This window comes from Pseudophryne corroboree, chromosome 1 (assembly GCF_028390025.1).
Source record: "Pseudophryne corroboree isolate aPseCor3 chromosome 1, aPseCor3.hap2, whole genome shotgun sequence".
NCBI classification, from domain to species: Eukaryota; Metazoa; Chordata; class Amphibia; order Anura; family Myobatrachidae; genus Pseudophryne; species Pseudophryne corroboree.
Genome location: NC_086444.1, coordinates 821,478,844 through 821,497,071, shown reverse-complemented (window position 1 = coordinate 821,497,071; position 18,228 = coordinate 821,478,844). Strand labels below are relative to the sequence as shown.

Here is an 18,228-nt window from a genome sequence, read left to right as displayed (position 1 = left end):
CACAGCGCGTACTAACAACACACACATGGCCGCTGCGCGTGCACTTGCTCCGCCGTGCGTGCACATATCCGCAATTTGCGTATGGTCGGTCCTGCGCGTGGTATGGGTATTTACGGCGGAGTTTGTGAGCACATAGAGGGTTATCAAAACATTACATATTAAATCCAAATAGTGCACATTGTACACATAGCCCCCCTGCACCACATCAGCAAGTATCAACAGTTTAAATGATTGCAGGACTAAGGGATTCGCCTTTGCATGATAGGAAGGGACAGACTAAGGTTATAAGGTGGTGTCTGGTATCCAGCTGTAGGGTATTTTAAGGGTAACATTCCGGTGTTGGTTAGAGGAAGATCGCATTTTCCTGCATATAGTTATGTGCAGAAGTAGAATATAGATATAAACCGTATGTATGCGGCGGGAATCCAAAGGAGACCACCCACAAGAGCAGTTGAGAAAGACATCGCCCACCTTTTCAAATCAACCTATGACCTCTCCTGTAATGTAAAGATGCATCCATGTGTCCAATGGACAAAGGGATTACAGTATCCATTGTATTGCTTTTGGAAGTAGTGTTTAAAAAGCCTGTTGCTGCCTGGCCGGTCAGAAGACTCTTAACGCTATCTACCTGATTAGCGGAGGACTGGACCAGGAAGCGCATGCGAATATTCTCACGTATGTACATTGACTGTAGCCATTTACTCTGTTGTATTGTAGTGTATAAATTGTATTGTTAACCCCCTTCCAGATATATACTCTGTGGTGTCGGAAACCCAGTTTTAACTACAAATCGGTGTTGTGTCCTCTTTTCCCTGCTAGGGTTTAAAGTGTATTACATTACCTAATTGTATAAGGTTTAAGGTGTAACATCATTGCATTGCATTGCTGCATAAGGTTTAAGGTGTAATATAATTTCATTGCATTACTACTAAGGTTTAAAGTATATCTCTGGGTGTGTGCGCGCTGTGTGTACTTTGTACCCCCAGCGCAGCGTTTGTACGCTAAGTCCGTACAAGGTACGGGACTCTGTACGCAAATAGCGTACAAAGTACGCAGAGTGCATATTAAGTCTAGCGGCCGCAGCGGCTCCATGGTAAAAGTGTGTTTAAAGGTATAGCTTTATGGTTTAAGATAATATCAACATTATCACAAGTCTTTAGAAGGTCCAAGCTCTGGGGAAATTAATTTAGTTGTCTTTTAAGTAGTCCAGGACAGTGTACAACAATCATATTTGTCATCCCCATAAAATAGTGGAATCATAGAATGATCGAAAACACTGGCTCCTCATTAAAAATTTTAAGTAAAAGATTAAGATTGATGAAAAGGTGAGGCTGGTACTAACACCAATATATAAGAAAGAAATCTAGCAGTTTCTGAGTATGCCTCATGTGTTTGTGGTTGTGCAATGACATACCTAGTACTCACTAATCAGGTAAGTACCAGAAAGACATTGAGCAAAGACTTAAGGCTCAACAATTTAAAAAACAAACAAAACAAAAAACAGTTATATCATTTTTTTCCCCAAATTGACTTTCAAACCATAAGAATATATATATATATATATATATATATATATATATATACACACACACAGGTTGAGTATCCCTTATCCAAAATGCTTGGGACCAGAGGTATTTTGGATTTGGGATTTTTCCGTATTTTGGAATAATTGCATACCATACTGAGATATCATGGTGATGGGACCTAAATCTAAGCACAGAATACATTTATGTTTCATATACACCATATACACACAGCCTGAAGGTAATTTTAGCCAATATTTTTATAAATTTGTGCATTAAACAAAGTGTGTGTACATTCACACAATTCATTAATGTTTCATATACACCTTATACACACAGCCTGAAGGTCATTTAATACAATATTTTTAATAACTTTGTGTATTAAACAAAGTTTGTGTACATTGAGCCATCAGAAAACAAAGGTTTCACTATCTTACTCTCGCACAAAAAAGTCCGTATTTCGGAATATTTGGATATGGGATACTCAACCTGTATATATATACATACACACACACGCGCATATATACACAAGGTATGGTTTGAGCACTTTTAGAATAATAATCTCTACTATAAATTAAATTGTGAGATGTTACCTTGTCGTCATCACAATTATTAAGACTTTCTGTTCCCACACCATCCGCCAGAAATCATCAAATGTTTTTGGCAAGGGTCCTAGTAAAAAAAACAAAACAAGCAAATAAACTCCCTTGGCATACGATGGCGCTGCACTGAGCTTCAGTTGAGTTATTGGCTTAGTATTTATGCTACATTACTATCTGTTTTTGTGTAAGAAACTAGGGAGCATTTGTTGTTTACACTAAACATTGCACATCCATTTTTTTCCAACTATTTCAATAAACCTATAAAACAATCATTTGTTAAACTGAGCAATTGGTTTGTATAAGTAAATTAGGCTTCAATGGGATGTCTATGTTCATTTACCAACATGCTGTCTTTTACTTTTGTTCTGCAGTTCTAACAACTATGCCTAAACAAGGAGAGAAGCTTAGCAAATATACCAATAACCCATTATTTTAAAACAATTCCCACGTTATTTATCTAAAAGGTACAGTAGTTATGTAACCCCCCTCCCATTCACACACATCCCTCTCCTACTGAATTGGTACAAGCAAAGCAAACTAGCTTATTCCCTGATTAGGGAGGCAAATCCCGGTATCGGGATTGGCGGGATCCCTGGATTTAGGCAAAAAAATGGGTGGGATTCAATAGCGGGATTGGAAGCTCCAATCCCAAAGATTGCGGGATTTACCTGCCTCATTGGTTTTTTTTTGGGGTTTTTTTTTTTCAATGCCGGGCAGCGTTGAGCAGGAGGCTCAGATGATGCCCGACTCCCTCCTCCCCCTGCTGTGTGTACAGCAAAGCGTGACATGATGTCAGAGGTGACGCTGTGCAGTCTAACTCCAGCCACCCCCACCCACCCTCCCACCCATGATGGGGAATTTGATGACAGTCGCCTACGCCGCCAGGAATGCACCTCGCATCTCACCAGCCCGGTTCTCACCCACAATGGTGAGTATTTGTGTGGGCAGGTCTTCAACCCAATTCCAAGTATCCTGGGATTGACTTTTTTTCAATCCCGATACTCGGGATTGATAAAATGGCCCGGGACTGGCCAACCTATTCATGATGTGTAAGCACACACACACACAGCGGTGCCTTCAAAACATAACTTTATTTGCACAAAGCAAAGTAAGCAAGCAGCTGGAACAGAAAATGAGTGTAGCACAGTGGAAACTACAAACTTAACTTGAAAAGAGAGTGTGGAGTGTGAGAAGGAAAATAAGATTTTACTTACCGATAAATCTATTTCTCGTAGTCCGTAGTGGATGCTGGGGACTCCGTCAGGACCATGGGGATATAGCGGCTCCGCAGGAGACAGGGCACAATAATAAAAGCTTTAGGATCAGGTGGTGTGCACTGGCTCCTCCCCCTATGACCCTCCTCCAAGCCTCAGTTAGGATACTGTGCCCGGACGAGCGTGCATAATAAGGAAGGATATTGAATCCCGGGTAAGACTCATACCAGCCACACCAATCACACCGTACAACCTGTGATCTGAACCCAGTTAACAGTATGATAACAACGAAGGAGCCTCTGAAAAGATGGCTCACAACAAGAATAACCCGATTTTTGTAACAATAACTATGTACAAGTATTGCAGACAATCCGCACTTGGGATGGGCGCCCAGCATCCACTACGGACTACGAGAAATAGATTTATCGGTAAGTAAAATCTTATTTTCTCTGACGTCCTAGTGGATGCTGGGGACTCCGTCAGGACCATGGGGATTATACCAAAGCTCCCAAACGGGCGGGAGAGTGCGGATGACCCTGCAGCACCGAATGAGAGAACTCCATGTCCTCCTCAGCCAGGGTATCAAATTTGTAGAATTTAGCAAACGTGTTTTCCCCTGACCAAGTAACTGCTCGGCAAAGTTGTAAAGCCGAGACCCCTCGGGCAGTCGCCCAAGATGAGCCCCCTTCCTTTTGGAATGGGCTTTTACCGATTTTGGCTGTGGCAGGCCTGCCACAGAATGTGTAAACTGAATTGTATTACAAATCCAGCGAGCAATCGTCTGCTTAGAAGCAGGAGCACCCATCTTGTTGGGTGCATACAGGCTAAACAGCGAGTCAGATTTTCTGACTCCAGCCTTCCTGGAAACATATTTTTCAGGGCCCTGACAACGTCAAGTAACTTGGAGTCCTCCAAGTCCCTAGTACCCGCAGGTACCACAATAGGTTGGTTCATGTGAAAAACAGAAAACACCTTAAGGAGAAATTGAGGACGAGTCCTCAATTCTGCCCTGTCAGAATGAAAAATTAAGTAAGGGCTTTATATATGATAAAGCCGCCAATTCTGACACACGCCTGGCTGAAGCCAGGGCTAATAAAATATCTCACATGGAAGGTGACGATGCTAAGTCCACAGTGGTGAGTGGTTCAAACCAATGTGACTTTAGGAAACTCAAAACAACATTGAGATCCCAAGGTGCCACTGGGGCACAAAAGGAGGCTGTATATGCAGTACCCCTTTTACAAACATCTGAACGTCAGGCACTAAAGCCAGTTCTTTCTGGAAGAAATTCGACAGGGCCGAAATTTGAACCTTAATGGACCCTAATTTTAGGCCCATAGACAGTCCTGTTTTCAGGAAATGTAGGAAACGACCCAGTTGGAATTCCTCTGTAGGGGCCTTCTTGGCCTCACACCACGCAACATATCTTCGCCAAATGCGGTGAAAATGTTTTGCGGTTACATCCTTCCTGTCTTCGACCAGGGTAGGGATGACTTCATCTGGAATGCCCTTTCAGGATCCGGCGTTCAACCGCCATGCCGTCAAACGCGGCCGCGGTAAGTCTTGGAACAGACAAGGCCCCTGCTGGAGCAGGTCCTTTCTTAAAGGTAGAGGCCACGGGTCTTCCGTGAACATCTCTTGAAGTTTCGGGTACCAAGTCCTTCTTGGCCAATCCGGAACCACGAGTATCATTCTTACTCATCTCCCTCTTATGATTCTCAGTACTTTTTGTATGAGAGGCATAGGAGGGAACACATACTCTGACTGGTACATCCACAGTGTTACCAGAGCGTCCACCGCTATTGCCTGAGGGTCCCTTGACCTGGCGCAATATCTAGTTTTTTGTTCAGGCGGGACGCCATCATGTCCACCTTTGGTTTTTCACAACGGTTTACAATCATGTGGAAGACTTCCCGATGAAGTCCCCACTCTCCCGGGTGGAGGTCATGCCTGCTGAGGAAGTCTGCTTCCCAGTTTTCCACTCCCGGAATGAACACTGCCGAGAGTGTTATCACATGATTTTTCGCCCAGCGAAGAATCCTTGCAGTTTCTGCCATTTCCCTCCTGCTTCTTGTGCCGCCCTGTCTGTTTACGTGGGCGACTGCCGTGATGTTGTCCCACTGGATCAATACCGGCTGACCTTGAAGCAGAGGTCTTGCTAAGCTTAGAGCATTGTAAATTGCCCTTAGCTCCAGTATATTTATGTGGAGAGAAGTCTCCAGACTCGATCACACTCTCTGGAAATGTTTTCCTTGTGTGACTGCTCCCCAGCCACTCAGGCTGGCATCCGTGGTCACCAGGATCCAGTCCTGAATGCCGAATCTGCGGCCCTTTCATAGATGAGCACTCTGCAGCCACCGCAGAAGAAACACCCTTGTCCTTGGAGACAGGGTTATCCGCTGATGCATCTGAAGATGCGATCCGGACCATTTTTCCAGCAGATCCCACGTAAAGGTTCTTGCATGAAATCTACCGAATGGGATCGCTTTGTAAGAAACCGCCATTTTTCACAGGATCCTTGTGCAATGATGCACTGATACTTTTCCTGGTTTTAGGAGGTTCCTGACTAGCTCGGATAACTCCCTGGCTTTCTTCTCCGGGAGAAAACATCCTTTTCTGGACTGTGTCCAGAATCATCCCTAGGAACAGTAGACGTGTCGTCGGAAAAAACTGCGATTTTGGAATATTTAGAATCCACTCGTGCTGTCGTAGAACTACTTAAGATAGTGCTACTCCGACCTCCAACTGTTCTCTGGACCTTGCCCTTATCAGGAAAGCGTCCATATTTCTTTTAAGAAGAATCATCATTTCGGCCATTACCTTGGTAAAGACCCGGGTGCCGTGGACAATCCAAACGGCAGCGTCTGAACTGATAGTGACAGTTCTGTACCACGAACCTGAGGTACCCTTGGTGAGAAGGGCAAATTTGGACATGTAGGTAAGCGTCCCTGATATCCAGTGACACCATATCGTCCCCTTCTTCCTGGTTCGCTATCACTGCTCTGAGTGACTCCATCTTGATTTGAACGCTTGTATGTAAGTGTTCAAATATTTCAGATCTCACCTAGCCGTCTGGCTTCAGTACCACAATATAGTGTGGAATAATACCCCTTCCCTTGTTGTAGAAGGGGTACTTTGATTATCACCTGCTGGGAATACAGCCTGTGAATTGTTCCCAATACTGCCTCCCTGTCGGAGGGAGACGTTGGTAAAGCAGACTTCAGGAACTTGTGAGGGGGAGACGTCTCGAATTTCCAATGTACACCTGGGATACTACGTGTAGGATCCAGGAGTCCACTTGTGAGTGAGCCCACTGCGTGCTGAAACTCTTGAGATGACCCCCTACCGCACCTGAGTCCGCTTGTACGGCCCCAGCGTCATGCTGCGGACTTGGCAGAAGCTGTGGAGGGCTTCTGTTCCTGGGAATGGGCTGCCTGCTGCAGTCTTCTTCCCTTTCCTCTACCCCTGGGCAGATATGACTGGCCCTTTTGCCCGCCTGCCCTTATGGGGACGAAAGGACTGAGACTGAAAAGACTGTGTCCTTTTCTGCTGAGATGTGACTTGGGGTAACAAAAGGTGGATTTTTCAGCTGTTGCCATGGCCACCAGGTCCGATGGACCGCCCCTTTATACGGCAATACTTCCATGTGCCGTCTGGAATCTGCATCACCTGACCACTGTCGTCTGGCAGATATGGACATCACATTTACTCTTGATGCCAGAATGCAAATATCCCTCTGCGCATCTCGCATATATAGAAATGCATCCTTAAAATGCTCTATAGTCAATAAAATCTTGTCCCTGTCAAGGGTATCAATATCTTCAGTCAGGAAATCCGACCAAGCCCCCTCAGCGCTGCACATCCAGGCTGAGGCGATTGCTGGTCGTAGTATAACACCAGTATATGTGTATATACTTTTAGGATATTTTTCAGCTTCCTATCAGCTGGCTCCTTGAGGGCTGCCGTATCTGGAGACGGTAACGCCACTTGTTTTATAAGCGTGTGAGCGCCTTATTCACCCTAAGGTGTGTTTCCCAACTCGCCCTAACTTCTGGCGGGAAAAGGTATACCGCCAATAATTTTCTATCGGAGGAAACCCACGTATCATCACACACTTCATTTAATTTATCTGATTCAGGAAAAACTACAAGTAGTTTATTCACACCCTACATAATACCCTTATTTGTGGTACTTGTAGTATCAGAAATATGTAACACCTCCTTCATTGCCCTTAACATGAAACGTGTGGCCCTAAAGGAAAATACGTTTGTTTCTTCACCGTCGACACTGGAGTCAGTGTCCGTGTCTGTGTCGACCGACTGAGGTAAATGGGCGTTTTTACAAGCCCCTGACGGTGTCTGAGACGCCTGGACAGGTACTAATTTGTTTGCCGGCCGTCTCATGTCGTCAACCGACCTTACAGCGTGTTGACATTATCACGTAATTCCTAAATAAGCCATCCATTCCAGTGTCGACTCCCTAGAGAGTGACATCACCAATACAGGCAATTTGCTCCGCCTCCTCACCAACATCGTCCTCCTACATGTCGACACACACGTACCGACACACAGCACACACACAGGGAATGCTCTGACAGAGGACAGGACCCCACTAGCCCTTTGGGGAGACAGAGGGAGAGTTTGCCAGCACACACCAAAAACGCTATAATTATACAGGGACAACCCCTTATACAAGTGTTTTCCCTTATAGCATTTTTATATATGTAATCATATCGCCAAATAAGTGCCCCCCCCCTCTCTGTTTTAACCCTGTTTCTGTAGTGCAGTGCAGGGGAGAGCCTGGGAGCCTTCCTCACAGCAGAGCTGAGCAGGAAAATGGCGCCGTGTGCTGAGGAGAATAGGCCCCGCCCCCTTTTCGGCGGGCTCTTCTCCCGGAGTTTGTGAGATCTGGCAGGGGTTAAATACATCCATATAGCCTCAAGGGCTATATGTGATGTATCTTTTAGCCATAAAAAGGTATTATACATTGCTGCCCAGGGCGCCCCCCCCAGCGCCCTGCACCCTCAGTGACAGTTGGTGACTGTTGGTGAAGTGTGCTGACAACAATGGCGCACAGCTGCAGTGCTGTGCGCTACCTTATGAAGACTGAAAGTCTTCTGCCGCCTGTTTCTGGACCTCTGGACCTCTTCAACTTCGGCATCTGCAAGGGGGGTCGGCGGCACGGCTCCAGGACGAACCCCAGGGTGAGACCTGTGTTCCGACTCCCTCTGGAGCTAATGGTGTCCAGTAGCCTAAGAAGCAAATCCATCCTGCACGCAGGTGAGTTTTCTTCTCTCCCCTAAGTCCCTCGTAGCAGTGAGCCTGTTGCCAGCAGGACTCACTGAAAATAAAAAACCTAACTTAAACTTTTATTCTAAGCAGCTCAGGAGAGCCACCTAGATTGCACCCTTCTCGTCGGGCACAAAAATCTAACTGAGGCTTGGAGGAGGGTCATAGGGGGAGGAGCCAGTGCACACCACCTGATCCTAAAGCTTTTATTATTGTGCCCTGTCTCCTGCGGAGCCGCTATATCCCCATGGTCCTGACGGAGTCCCCAGCATCCACTAGGACGTCAGAGAAAACAGCGTTAATTTGTTACATAGACCTACAGGTAAACTTACAATGTAGCGATTTTGAAAGCTTTTGGCCAAGGCACTTAAAGGAACAAAAAATATGTTAACAGAAACCCAGGCACATATTGCATTCAATACTGTCCTTTTAAATCCAGCGTACAAAACCGCCAAGGAGATTGTAGCTTTAAAAAGCGCTGCATAGTAAATTTACAATTTACCTACTAGACTATTATCTATATTGGGGCGGAATGATGTTACAACTGTTTGCATTACTGCACTTGGAGCACTGGGTGAGACCAAAGCACTACCTGCATGGACTTTATATGTTTCCCCATTGTTATTGTAGGTTGCCTCCTAATACTCAGCTTTTCTCACTATATAGTTCGGGAAGCGGTTACAATACCGATAGTCAGGGTTCCTAGTGTTTGTGGGAGTTGAGTATATAGAGTTGCAAAATATGTGGATTTTATACAAATAAACGGAAATGTATTCTGTTTCAATCAACCACAATACTGTATACTTTATTTTTGGTCAAGTCACCATAACAATCAAGTGAGTTTCTCAGAAATGAAAAGTAATTTGAGGTTGGTTAATTATAAGCATTTTTACTCAGTCACATTTGTTACAAGATTACCAAATACATGCACCTATGACACACAAAAACTTCATGCCAAAATTATATCATCTGTTTCTTGATCTTTCAATAACCACTTAACTGCCAATAACATATGTGATTCAACTGCAGCCAGGAATGCGTTACCTTGCCATGTCGTATAACATATGAAGTGCTGGCCGGCTGTGTCCCCTTCTGTATTGAGGAAATCCACTTCATCTTGTTGCGGCCCCCTCGGAGTGACACGGCAGTCTCTGACCGCTGATATCACTCACGACATTGTGCCCCAGAATGCCTTGTGAGCTGCGCATGTGCCAATATTAAACTATGCTGGCGTAGGCAGAGATCAGCTGCAGCAAAGGGGACTGATGATCAGTCTCCCCTGAGACCCACGCTCTGCTGCACAAAGAGGTGCGGGGGTTGATGGGGGGCATCTTTCGCCACTGGGGGGGGGGGGTAGCTATATATATCTGCACATGGCCCGGCACTCCACTGGCAGCTCACGCCAGATTAACTGACTTGGGGGCCCTCCTGCGGTCGGCATACCCACAAATACATCCAAAGAATAACGAGATGCGGCACTCCAAGATTTGAAATGGTGTGAACAGTGTTACCTTTTATTAATCATCGTTTCGGGGTTAATTCCCCTTCATCAGAGTGTTTCAAACATAGTGCAACAAAGGACTTCATTACTTACATACACTAAAAACACCTCCACTGTCTTCCGCGCCCCCAGTTGCATGGACATCTTTCGTGGACAATTATTTGAGATATAGAGATATATAGATAGATAGATAGCTATTCTTTATAGTGACGCATCGTGCGGGACATGTTTTCAAGTCGTACGATGTGCATACCGTGTGAATGTGTCCCCATGACAACGGGTGCCTCGTCCCTGCGCACACTTCCGCTGTGACGTCACATCCGCAACCAGCAGTGCGGACCAGGACTGGGACCGCGGGAGACAGTGGAGGTGTTTTTAGTGTATGTAAGTTATTTGTTGCACTATGTTTGAAATGTCCTGATGAAAGAGAATTAATCCCGAAACGTCGATTATAAAAGGTCACGCTGTTTAATCTAGGATGCTGCCTCTAGTTTCATTGGAGATTATAGGCTATTGCTCCAACGAGAAGCATCGTGGATTCACCAACTTGACACTCTACGCCCTCGGGGCTTAAATGAAGGCATCCAATATGGTATCTTTTTGGAGTGAGCTATCAAATTTTTCAACTAAAAATATTGGACTTTACGTATTTTTTCTTATTTTTATTTCATTTTACGGTTGTGCTTCCTTGGACAAACAGACTGTATCCATGCCACTAGAAACAATGTTTTTCTCTAAAGCATTGTTTTTTTATATACTAATGTTTATATACTGTTCTTTGCATTGTGTTCATGTTACATAAGCTGTATATTCAATATAGCTTTCCCTGATTTGTATGAGCCCACAGCGGATTGTTATATTTATGGAGAGGTTCCAGTGGGAATCAACAATTAACATTGTAGTGAAATGTACATGTGATGCTGTAGCTAAAAAGCACTATTAGATATGTGATACTGTGATGAATAATCAGTGTCATTTCTATCTATTTGCTCTGGATGATGTGATTAGCTCAGAGTGACATGCTGAGCTATGACTAGTCCTGATGCTATGGTTACTATAGAAACAGAAACACTGGTTGATTGCTTCCAATACTAGCTACGGTGCTTCAGCATAGAAGCATGTACTTCCTGTCACATGATCGGAACTTTGCATTCCAGATACTGGAAGTGCAGCGCGCAGTGGTACGCACGCCGCCTCTCAGTTTACAGGCATGCCGCTGAGGATTTATACAATATGGGATATTGGTATGTTCAATCTCGTTTTATAGTATGTATTATGTCTTTGTGCACATGAAAAGTGATTTGTTGTGCACTTTTAAATATGAGTGGGTGTTCACTGATGGCTAATTGGTGGGAGGGCTATATGGATATTTATGTGGGCTACCTACACTGATGTGTAATCTTGACAAAGATCCTGCCGCATAATTCCAGTGATACTGGCGTATAATTCCAGTGATCCTGCCGTATTATATATGTATGATATATATATATATATATATATATATATATATATATATATATATAGATATAGATATATAGATAGATATATATACACACACACATATATATATATATATATACATACACATATATACACACACCCTGCTGCTATGCAGATTACTGAGGCCATAACATCTATGCTGGTGTTAGACGTGCGTCCGGTATCCGCAATTAGTGCAGTGGGACTGCAGTGCCAACCCTAGATGGGACAGGTGTTTGTGCTGCACTCTTGTGTCGCTTAGATTAGTCATACAGCTACCTCATTGCCCTCTAACTTCTTGGCATGATGTGCTGTTTGGGTACTATTTTTTTTTTTAATTGCCCTCCTGTCTGACACTGCAATGCCACTCCAAGATGGGCCAATTGTTTGTGTCACTTAGCTTAGTCATACAGATACCTCATTGCACCTCTTTTTCATCTTTGCATGATGTGCTGTTTGGGGCCTTTTTTTTTTTTTATATCTGCCCTCCTGTCTGACACTGCAGTGCCACTCCTAGATGGGACAGGTGTTTGTGCTGCACACTTGCGTCGCTTAGCTTAGTCATACAGGAACCTTTGTGCACCTCTTTTTCATCTTTGCATCATGTGCTGTTTGGGGCATGGTTTTTTAAAGTGCCATCCTGTCTGACACTGCCGTATAAGTCCAGGGGTACTGCTGTATTAGATTAGTCCAGGGGTACTGCCGTATAAGTCCACCAATTGCAGAATTTTTGAAAAATGATAGGGGGGTGCACGAGATGCGGTCAGTGGACTGAAAAATTGCGGGCCACTTTCGACATTCAGCCACTGCATGCCACTACTAGATGGGCCAGGTGGTTGTGTCGCTTAGCTTAGTCATACAGCAACCTCGGTGCAACCTTTTGGCCTAAAAACAATATTGTGAGGCGTTCAGAATAGACTGGGGGTTATTTTGATCCTACGGTATTAACCTCAATAACATTCATTTCCACTCATTTCCAAATTCTGTGATTTTAGCTGATTTTATGTTTTTTTAAAAAATCATCCAGATCAAAAACAAAAAGAAAGGGTAGTTTTGGAAACACCAACCCTAAACCAAAACACGAGCGGGGAATTAGAACCAAAACACGAAAAGTGCCCGCAGCACATCTCTAAAATAAAAAAAATTATATATATATATATATATATATATATATATATATATATATATATATATATATATATATGTTGTAACAAAGGAACGGAATAAGGTGCCGTTTCGTGGGGTAAATGTTAGCAAGCAGCAGCTGAGGAATCACACAAGTCCAGTGTGTGGTGCAACTGGCCACGAACAGTTTTATTAAGCAGAAAACTAAACAAACATTAAAAGAAAATACCTTACCTGTCCGGCACTAACTAAACACAAGACGTTCCTAACTGTCTCTAAACAAAAAAAATAAGAATTTACTTACCGATAATTCTATTTCTCGTAGTCCGTAGTGGATGCTGGGTACTCCGTAAGGACCATGGGGAATAGCGGCTCCGCAGGAGTCTGGGCACATCTAAAGAAAGCTTTAGGATCACCTGGTGTGCACTGGCTCCTCCCCCTATGACCCTCCTCCAAGCCTCAGTTAGGATACTGTGCCCGGACGAGCGTACACAATAAGGAAGGATTTTGAATCCCGGGTAAGACTCATACCAGCCACACCAATCACACTGTACAACTTGTGATCTGAACCCAGTTAACAGCATGATAATAGAGGAGCCTCTAGAAAAGATGGCTCACTACAGCAATAACCCGAATTTTTTGGTAACAATAATTATGTACCAGTATTGCAGACAATCCGCACTTGGGATGGGCGCCCAGCATCCACTACGGACTACGAGAAATAGAATTATCGGTAAGTAAATTCTTATTTTCTCTGACGTCCTAGTGGATGCTGGGAACTCCGTAAGGACCATGGGGATTATACCAAAGCTCCCAAAACGGGCGGGAGAGTGCGGATGACTCTGCAGCACCCAATGAGAGAACTCCCGGTCCTCCTCAGCCAGGGTATCAAATTTGTAGAATTTTACAAACGTATTTGCTCCTGACCAAGTAACTGCTCGGCAAAGTTGTAAAGCCGAGACCCCTTGGCAGCTGCCCAAGATGAGCCCACCTTCCTTGTGGAGTGGGCATTTACAGATTTTTGGCTGTGGCAGGCCTGCCACAGAATGTGCAAGCTGAATTGTACTACAAATCCAACGAGCAATAGTCTGCTTAGAAGCAGGAGCACCCAGCTAGTTGGGTGCATACAGGATAAACAGCAAGTCAGATTTCCTGACTCCAGCCATCCTGGAAACATATATTTTCCGGGTCCTGACAACGTTTAGCAACTTGGAGTCCCCCAAGTCCCTAGTAGCCGCAGGCACCACAATAGGTTTGGTTCAGGTGAACGCTGAAAACACCTTAGGGAGAAACTGAGGACGAGTCCTCAATTCCGCCCTGTCCGAATGGAAACTCAGATAAGGGCTTTTACAGGATAAAGCCACCAATTCTGACACGCGCCTGGCCCAGGCCATAGCCAACAGCATGACCACTTTTTCTGTGAGATATTTTAACTCCACAGATTTAAGTGGGTCAAACCAATGTGACTTTTGGAACCCAAAAACCACCTTGAGATCCCAAAGTGCCACTGAAGGCACAAAAGGAGTCTGTATATGCAGTACCCCTTTAACAAACGTCTGAACTTCAGGGACTGAAGCTAGTTCTTTTTTGGAAGAAAATCGACAGAGCCGAAATTTGAACCTTAATGGACCCCAATTTCAGGCCCATAGATACTCCTGTTTGCAGGAAATGTAGGAATCGACCCAGTTGAATTTCCTCCGTCGAGCCTTACTGGCCTCGCACCACGCAACATATTTTCGCCAAATGCGGTGATAATGTTTTTCGGTTACATCCTTCCCGGCCTTGATCAGGATAGGGATGACTTCATCCGGAATGCCTTTTTTCTTCAGGATCCGGCGTTCAACCGCCATGCCGTCAACGCAGCCGCGGCAAGTCTTGGAACAGACAAGGTCCCCGCTGAAGCAGGTCCCTTCTTAGAGGTAGAGGCCACGGATCCTCCGTGAGCATCTCTTGAAGTTCCGGTTACCAAGTCCTTCTTGTCCAATCCGGAGCCACTAACATAGTGCTTACTCCTCTCCATCTTATCAATCTCAGTACCTTGGGTATGAGAGGCAGAGGAGGGAACCCATACACTGATTGGTACACCCACGGTGTTACCAGAGCATCTACAGCTATTGCCTGAGGGTCCCTTGACCTGGCGCAATACCTGTCGAGTTTTTCCCAACGGTTTATAATCATGTGGAAGACTTCTGGGTGAAGTCCCTACTCTCCCGGGTGGAGGTCGTGCTGAGGAAATCTGCTTCCCAGTTGTCCACTCCCGGAATGAAAACTGCTGACAGTGCTATCACATGGTTTTTCGCCCAGCGAAGAATCCTTGCAGCTTCTGCCATTGCCCTCCTGCTTCTTGTGGCACCCTGTCTGTTTACGTGGGTGACTGCCGTAATGTTGTCCGACTGGAACAACACCGGCTGACCTTGAAGCAGAGGTCTTGCTAAGCTTAGAGCATTGTAAATGGCCCTTAGCTTCAGGATATTTATGTGAAGTGATGTCTCCAGGCTTGACCATAAGCCCTGGATATTCCTTCCCTGTGTGACTGCTTCCCAGCCTCGCAGGCTGGCATCCGTGGTCACCAGGATCCAGTCCTGAATTCCGAATCTGCGGCCCTCTAGAAGATGAGCACTCTGCAACCACCACAGGAGGGATACCCTTGTCCCTGGTGACAGGGTTATCCGCTGATGCATCTGAAGATGCGACCCGGACCATTTGTCCAGTAGGTTCCACTGGAAAGTCTTGCGTGGAATCTGCCGAATGGGATTGCTTCGTAGGAAGCCACCATTTTTACCCAGAACCCTTGTGCATTTATGCACTGAGACTTGGTTTGGTTTTAGGAGGTTCCTGACTAGCTCGGATAACTCCCTGGCTTTTTCCTCCGGGAGAAACACCTTCTTTCTGGACTGTGTCCAGGATCATCCCTAGGAACAGAAGACAAGTCGTCGGAACCAGCTGCGAATCTGGAATATTGAGAATCCAATCGTGCTGCCGCAACACTACCTGAGATAGTGCTACACCGATCTCCAACTGTTCCCTGGATCTTACCCTTATCAGGGAATCGTCCAAGTAAAGGATAACTAAAAATTCCCTTCCTTTGAAGGAATATCATCATTTCGGTCATTACTTCAGTAAAGACCCGGGGTGCCGTGGACCCTCCCTACGGCAGCGTCTGAACGGATAGTGACAGTTCTGTACCATAACCTGAGATACCTTGGTGAGAAGGGTAAATTTTGACATGAAGGTAAGCATCCTTGATGTCCCGAGACATCATGTAGTCCCCTTCTTCCAGGTTTGCAATCACTGCTCTGAGTGACTCAATTTTGAATTTGAACCTCTGTATGTAAGTGTTCAAAGATTTTAGATTTTAAAATCGGTCTCACCGAGCCGTCTGGCTTCGGTACCACAATAGTGTGGAATAATACCCCGTTCCCTGTTGCAGGAGGGGTACCTTAATTATCACCTGCTGGGAATACAGCTTGTGAATGGCTTCCAAAACTGCCTCCCTGTCAGCGGGAGACGTCGGTAAAACAGACTTTTTGGAAACGGCGAGGGGAATACGTCTCGAATTCCAATTTTGTACCCCTGAGATAACACCTGAAGGATCCCGGGGTCTACTTGCGAGTGAGCCCACTGCGCACTGAAATTCACTGAGAACGGGCCCCTACCGTGCCTGAACTTGTAAAGCCCTAGCGTCATACTGAGGGCTTGGCAGAGGCGGAAAAGGGTTTCTGTTCCTGGGAACTGGCTGATCTCTGCAGCCATTTTCCTCTCCCTCTGTCACGAGCAGAAAAGAGGAACCCTTTTGTCCGCTTGCCAACCAGGACTGCGCCTGATAATACGGCGTCTTATTTTGAGAGGCGACCTAGGGTACATCCCCTTTTTTTTTAAGGCAATACTTCCAAATGCCGTTTGGAATCCCTGACCACTTTACTGGTAGAATACAACGCACTTATACTTGATGCCAGTCGGCAAATATTCCGCTGTGCATCATGCATATATAGAAATGCATCTTTTAATTGCTCTATAGGCAATAATATACTGTCCTTATCTAGGATATCAATATTTCCAGTCAGGGAATCCGACCACGCCAACCCAGCACTGCACATCCAGGCTGAGGCGATTGCTGGTCGCAGTATAACACTAGTATGTGTGTAAATACATTTTAGGATACCCTCCTGCTTTTTATCAGCAGGATCCTTAAGGGCGGCCATCTCAAGAGAGGGTAGAGCCCTTGTTCTTACAAGCGTGTGAGCGCCTTATCCCCTGTAGGGGGTGTTTCCCAACGCACCCTAACCTCTGGCGGGAAAAGGTATACTGCCAATAACTTTTTAGAATTATCAATTGTTATCGGGGGGAAACCCACGCATCATCACACACCTCATTTTATTTTTCAGATTTAGGAAAACTACAGGAAGTTTTTCCTCACCAAACATAATACCCCTTTTTTTGGTGGTATTCATATTATCAGAAAAGTGTAAACATTTTCCATTGCATCAATCATGCAATGAGTGGCCCTATTGGAAATCACGGTTGTCTCTTCACCGTCGACACAGGAGTCAGTATCCGTGTCGGCGTCTGTATCTGAGGTAACGGGCGCTTTAGAGCCCCTGTATGAGACGTCTGGACATGCACAAGCTGAGTAGCCGGCTGTCTCATGTCAACCACTGTCTTTTATACAAAGCTGACACTGTCACGCAATTTCAACAGTACATCCACTCAGGTGTCGACCCCCTAGGGGGTGATAACACTATTACAGACACTCTACTCCGTCTCCACATCATTTTTCTCCTCATACATGTCGACACAAACGTACCGACACACAGCACACACACAGGGAATGCTCTGATAGAGGACAGGACCCACTAGCCCTTTGGGGAGACAGAGGGAGAGTTTGCCAGCACACACCAGAGCGCTATATATATATATATATATATAGGGATAACCTTATATAAGTGTTTTTCCCTTTATAGCTGCTGTATTGTTTATACTGCGCCTAATTTGTGCCCCCCTCTCTTTTTTAACCCCTTTCTGTAGTGTAGTGACTGCAGGGGAGAGCCAGGGAGCTTCCCTCCAACTGAGCTGTGAGGGAAAATGGCGCCAGTGTGCTGAGGAGATAGGCTCCGCCCCTTTCTCGGCGTCCTTATCATCCGTTTTTCTGTATGTTTTGGCAGGGGTTAAATGCATCCATATAGCCCAGGAGTTATATGTGATGCATTTATTTTAGCCATATAAGGTTTTTATCGATTTATTGCGTCTCAGGGCGCTGCCCCCCCAGCGCCCTGCACCCTCAGTGACCGGAGTGTGAAGTGTGCTGAGAGCAATGGCGCACAGCTGCGGTGCTGTGCGCTACCTTATCTGAAGACAGGATCGTCTTCTGCCGCCGATTTCACCGGACCTCTTCGCTCTTCTGGCTCTGTAAGGGGGCCGGCGGCGCGGCTCCGGGACCCATCCAGGCTGAACCTGTGATCGTCCCTCTGGAGCTAATGTCCAGTAGCCTAAGAAACC

At 45.4% G+C, this 18,228-nt stretch overlaps 1 pseudogene; it reads right to left on the bottom strand.

The window, feature by feature from the left end:
- The window catches only part of LOC134911291 (tyrosine-protein phosphatase non-receptor type 9-like), a 298,012-nt pseudogene that overhangs the window by 48,792 nt on the left and 230,992 nt on the right, over window positions 1-18,228 (bottom strand).